The sequence below is a fragment of the Pygocentrus nattereri genome, chromosome 15 (genome assembly GCF_015220715.1).
Source record: "Pygocentrus nattereri isolate fPygNat1 chromosome 15, fPygNat1.pri, whole genome shotgun sequence".
NCBI classification, from domain to species: domain Eukaryota; kingdom Metazoa; phylum Chordata; class Actinopteri; order Characiformes; family Serrasalmidae; genus Pygocentrus; species Pygocentrus nattereri.
In genome coordinates, this window is record NC_051225.1 from 11,620,318 (window position 1) to 11,626,559 (window position 6,242).

At 41.0% G+C, this 6,242-nt stretch overlaps 1 long non-coding RNA gene across 1 annotated transcript; it reads right to left on the minus strand.

Annotated features, from left to right (window-relative positions):
- Positions 1 to 3,492: 3,492 nt before the first annotated feature.
- LOC108434551 lies at positions 3,493 to 3,943 on the minus strand. The gene is made up of 3 exons (XR_001858378.1): positions 3,864 to 3,943; positions 3,657 to 3,783; positions 3,493 to 3,542 (listed from the first exon to the last, which is right to left on the minus strand). It is a non-coding gene; the product is annotated as an uncharacterized LOC108434551 (long non-coding RNA).
- Positions 3,944 to 6,242: the final 2,299 nt, after the last annotated feature.

The window sequence follows — 6,242 nt, forward strand, 5'->3', positions numbered from 1 at the left end:
CACTGGGTCGGTATGTCCAACAGGTCAAAACAAACTTAAAACAAAGTGTGCGCTGTTGCCTCATTGGTGAGCTTGCTTCACTCTTTTTTAGCAGGCTATGTTTTTATATATATATAAGCCAAAAATGATTTTGCAAAATGTAGAGGAGTAAAACTAAGATAGTTGACTTTGAAATGTAGTGGAGTGAAAGTGAAAAGTCACCCAAAATGAAAAAACTTCAGTACAGATACCCAAAAAAACTACTTAAGTAAAGTAACGAATTAACTTTACTTGGTTACTGTTCAACACTGCTTTAGAGAGGCATATTTGTTTCTGTGGAAACCAGAGATATGTGTCTGGCTTGTACTCTGACTGCTGAGTCAGTTTCAAATGAAGTACCTTTTACTCCTGTTCTTCAGTGGTCAAGACCACCACGGAGCCCCACAGAGCAAGTATTATTTGAGTGGCGGATCATTCTCTGCACTGCACTGGTCATAGAGAGGGCTCACAGGATTCAAAGATTCACACCAAACACGAATGCAGCCCCAAGAGCTATGATCATGAAGTTCCTGAATTATAAAGACAAGGTACGTGTAATGAACGAGGCCAGAGCCAAAAAAGAGGTTCTGTTTAAAAACCACCAAGTGATGCTTTTCCCTGATCTCTCTGCGGAGGTTAACAAACAATGAAGGCAGTTTGACGAAGTCAAGAAGAAGATAAGAGCTAAAGGACTAGACTACGGGTTCATCTTCCCAGCTTGTCTTTGTGTGTCCTTCAACAGCCAGTCACACATTTTCCAGAGCCCACTTGTGGTAGAGAACTTCTTAAAGAATATATAAAGTATGGCAGGAGACTACTAGAACAGTGCTGGAGGTTTGAGAAACTTAAATATTATCCACACACTGTGGGATTAACAGACATGCTAGCCATGTTATAGTCAAAAGCCTTCAGCAACTAGATCGGCAGTTTTGCTTTTGCTGACCTTGAAAATGGTGTAATGTGTTTTACATAAAATGACCTTTTTGTTTTTCATTTTCTCAAAAAGCTTCGACAGACAGAGTTTATATATGCTTTCCCACAACATTTTTGATATGGACAATGATGCCTATTAGCTTGGATACCAAAGGGGATGAAGACATGTGATGGGGAGCTCATTTTATGAGAGTAAAGCACAGAACGGCTCCTCCTGTTTAGTTTTGGTGGATCTGCTGAGCCTTTGGAAATAATTGGGGAAGGGGTTAAAACCAGATATCCATATCTGGTAAAGTCAGGGGTGCAACTACATACTTTCTGAGGTGGATGCAAACATATTATCGGCGATTTAGTGACACCACTAGTGACACCAGCGAGCTGAGCTTTAGACCAGGCTACCACGGTTAGGATATTAACTAGAATGTTGACTAGCTAGGTTAGCTAGCTAAACAGGCTACTATAAAGAGCTATGGCTTGACTAATGTCACTCGTTTTGAAGTTAAACCGAGAAAATAACCAGTTCAGGATTAATCAGGTCGTAGCTGGAGAACCAAGTTTAGCTTTAACGTTAGCTTGCTGCCTCACTGCTATCATTCATCTGGCTGGCTGGGTAATATTAATATGGCTAGCCTTAGCTAGCACAGTAACATCCATCTTAAACTGAAAAGGCGATCTCTTCTGATTGTGTGAATCTATTCACGGTGAAGTACGGGATCTTTGGGGAAACTATGGAAGGTTTGACCTCTATTAGATTCCTTTATTTTTGAATAAGTGCATTTGGGAACGCAGCAGTGAGGCAGCTTTGCTAGAACCCAGTGGTCCAACGCTACTTTCGTACCCTACAGTCTCGTTTTGGTAGACAAAGGTGACGTGACGTAGGTGAATAAAGCGTATAAACTGACCAACCTGCTGTCTCAACCACTTTGAGAAGCTTTTCTTCATCCCTACAACATCTTTTTCTCTCTCCCTCTTCCGTTTTGTGCCCCGGAGAGCTTTTTTTTTCTGCCCCTCCATCCTAAACACCCTGCAGGTGCTTGCGCCACGACGGGAAAAAAAAAACAAAATAAAACACACGCCTTGACGGGTTCCCTATGGGGCGCGTTCTCAAGCGCCTGTGTTTGGGAGCAAATGACAGGAGGGTAGGGGACGGAGTGGATGGGCGCCTGATTAGTGCTGTGCTGTTTTTTGATGTGTATTATCATACTTGAACAAACAGCTCTTACAGAAAATGCAGACTAGAAATAATTTTCCGGCATCGTTTTGGCGCCCCTCTAGTGCAGCGCCCATATGCGCCGCATACGCTTGCAGCATCACAGAGGGAATGAAGTCCAGTCGGGTCCGTGCGGAGGGGGTGATCACATTACTGACAGAGAAAAACAGGTACTACTACTACTACTACTACTACTACTACTACTACTACTACTACTATCTATAACTATGTAAGCATTATTTTAAAAAAGAAATATAGGTGTAAATCTTACCATAATGGATCTCGGTCTTCATTAGGAGGGCCAGAATGTATAATTTTACAGTGAGCTGGTGTATTTAAGGCATACAGATTACTGCAGTTACTGCTGGAAATTTACTTACACACACACACACACACACACACACACACACACACACACACACACACACACACACTTTAAGCCACTTCTCCCTCAGGGTCACGGGGTGTAAATTTACATCAATTTAAAAAAATTTTAACCGACTCGTGTTTATATGTGATGTTTTTCTGTGAGTTTTCACGTCTAACCACTCTGAGTTTGTTTACATCTTAACCACTTAATTAAAGAGAAATTTTTAATTGTTCTCTGATGTCTGTATAGATGATGTGACTTTGCTCGGATGTGTTTTTACACGCCCATTTACAATCCTTTGGTTTGGCTCCAGAATAAAACAAGCTGTTGTCCCTTTTTGGGGGCTCTGGAATTATATTGACGGGCTCTGCTCCGATTTGCTGGTTTACCGTGAGGCACCTTGATGGATCACGCAGAATCTCCAAATAGACACAGGCAGGAAAATAAAATCAACCTTCTTGTAAATGATCTGGGTCAACAAACTATTTAGTTATTTGGAACACACTATTTTAGAATTTGGAATTCTTGACTGAGCATTTTGCTGACCGCTGCAGTCTAATTTTAGAAAAATACCTGCTGCAAAAACCAAAACATTCTTCATAAAGTAGTTTTTCTGAAAGATAAAAAAAACACAACCAGCAAAACGTTGGATTCATCTGCTCGTACCTTCAAATGCAGTTCCTTCTAAATGAAGGTAGCAAGGCAGCAGCCTTTGATATCAGACACAGTTCAGTAATGAAACCTGAAACAGTGGAAAGTAGTTAGTGGAAAGTTATGGACACAAATCTTTCACAAGTTTTCAAATAAAAAGTGGAGAGTTACACCTCCTGTAAAACTGAGCAAAACATTGCTTTTATTTGGAGAAATGTAGCACTCTGTTATTAATGCAGGTGCTCTCTACTTCCTCTTCTTGCATGTCGCCGTTGTTCCTCTTGTTCTTCCCTCTGTTGTTCTTCCCTCTGTTGTTGTTGTCCGCGTCCTCCTCATTTGTCTCTCCGCTTTAGACAGGTCCTGTCACACACAGTGTTACCTTGAGCTAAACACAGTACACCACACAACAAAACACCACACTAGCACTGCAGTTCAGCAGAATGGGTAACCATGTGCACCAGCACAGCCACATACCTGACAGGTGGTGTTTCAGGAGGGACAGCTGGAGCTAAAACTCTTTTTGAGAATCAGCTTCTCCAAAAACTGCACCCTATCCTCTCCTGTCTTGCACTCATCTAGAGCTTGATGAAGATGCAACAGCCTGAAGAATGCAAAGATACAACCATAAACAACTGTTCGTCTCTGACTCCAATCCTATCCAGCCCTCAAATATACACTTACCTGCCCCGCTTCTGGATGCAGTCCTTCAGGCCAGCAGATATCCTGCACTCGGTGCCTGTCTGTGTGTCTTGCAGCATCACAGAGGGAATGAAGTCCAGTCGGGGCCGTGCGGAAGGGGTGATCACATTACTGAGAGAGAAAGACAGACACATTTGTGAGACTACTACTACTACTACTACTACTACTACTACTACTACTACTACTACTACCTAGTTTGTTAACAAAAACTAGCAACATAACAGTTACTAACTGAGTTATAACAGTGTTTTACAGCAGCTTTGAATGTGTCTTATGCAATTAAATGTTAAAGCTGGAAAAATACATTTTCTATAACTATGTAAGCATTATTTTAAAAAAGAAATATAGGTGTAAATCTTACCATAATGGATCTCGGGCTTCATTAGGAGGGCAGCGGGGAAAGAGAGATTTCTCTACCAGACTCTCAATGGTCCTTCCTCCATGTTTGAGCTACAGGGAGAGAAAGCGCAACATGCTCATCACCATCTTTATTACTATAAGCAATGACACAGCTGCTGCACTTATACAGATAACAGTACAACCTACATCTGTTCTGGACCCATACCTGATGAGAATATCCAAATCCCATTGAGCCGTATGAGAAGGCCAGATCTGCGTCCAGCTTGCAGACTTTCTGAAAACATAAGAAATAAAATCATATATCTCTCTCTCTCTTTCACACAAGCAGGAAATAAAATAAGAGAATTTTTACTAAAGGTAAGACATTACCTTCTGCATGAGCCTCAAATTAAATTGATGACTCAATGAAGATTTCTGTGAGAAAAGAGAAGAAAAAAAGGTTAAGTTTTCATTTTTGGTAATCAGTGACACTGAGTGGCTTAAATAAAACCTTTACAGAGGTAGAAGGAGAACGCATCTTACCTTAAGAATTTCCTGCAGCATGATGGTGTCTCTGCCAATGAGTAGGGGGGTGGTTAAATCAGGATCCACCATAATCAGTTCCACCACCACCAAACTCGACTGCTGGACACCGCAGATGTCTTCCTTCTGGATCTGCAAACACAAAGACAACAAAGGTAAGGGGGGCTTTGTTATTTGTATCAATGTCTTACAGAACGACTTCAGAACAGAATATACACCCGCTGAAGTTGCTGCAGTGGTTTTGTAAAATAGCCATGCAGATAACAGCATTTTTACATTAAACAAATGGGTATCACGTTATATGCAAGTGCCTTTAAAGGCAAGTTTAAGAAGATATGCCAAAATCTCAAATCCTTGAAGACACCAGAGGGTTAAAACCCATTTGTCTGCTGTGCAAAGAGAGAAGACATTGATAAGTAATACTAACCTGTAGCGAAAAGTGTTTCCATTCATCGAAACACATGGGGTCACTGTAGGGCTGCTGCATGGTGTACTTCACCGTTCTCCCAGTAGTGATCCTCACAGCAGCCCGACTGCCTTTCTTCAAAGGAGCTGGTGCAGAAAAACAGCCAAACCAGAACAACAATTATTGATCAAGGCAAAAAAAATCAGCTGATAAGTTTTGTGGCTCGATATAAAGACAAACGCAAACCTAAAATCTAAACTTAACACTGAGACTGACAGAAACTTAACATACCAGATTTACTGAAGTCTCTGCAGGTCTTCAGGTTGACAGTTAGGACCCCTGCCTGTCAATGGAAAGAAAAATACATACATTTCAAGAGCTTTATAAGCCCGAGACATGCATTAACATCATTTCATAATGCAGTCAATTAATGTGACTTTACACTTCACAGTAGCTCAAATACAGAGAAATTTAAATGAATCTATTTAATCTGTTCTAAACATGAATAACACCTACCGGCGCTCCGAGTGGAATCAGCTGACGTGGTTGAGAAACGTCCTCATGCTCGTCTTCTACCTCAGCTTGAATGTACCGAGCTGAGGAACGGGATCTGAGGCGCTGCAGGGTGGCGATAAAAATGTAAGTGAACAAAAATATATATAATAATTCAATGAATGAAGCAATAATCAATTTTTAGAGGCGAGATGTTTTACTCCGAGCTAACTCAAGCTTAACTTATTCAATGTGCACTTGCAGAGTAAAAAAGGCAAGTTATCATTTGACTCAAATACTTTCAAAAAAATTTTAAATTCACAGTTCGATATAGTCTGTCTGAAGGGATTTCTCATATATATATAAAAACGTCATCTTTGGACAGTAGAGAAGTAAATAGGTACCTCAACCAAGGATCGGACTGTGGACAGCACTCTCTGCAACATCCTTCTTCCGGATGAGCTTGGTGCTGCAGGCTCCACCTGAGAAATTAAGACGGAGTTTTGAGTTTTGGTCACCAAATTAACATTGTAGCACCAATCCAGTGGCTCCATCTTCTTGTACTGGGGCTGAATCTCAAA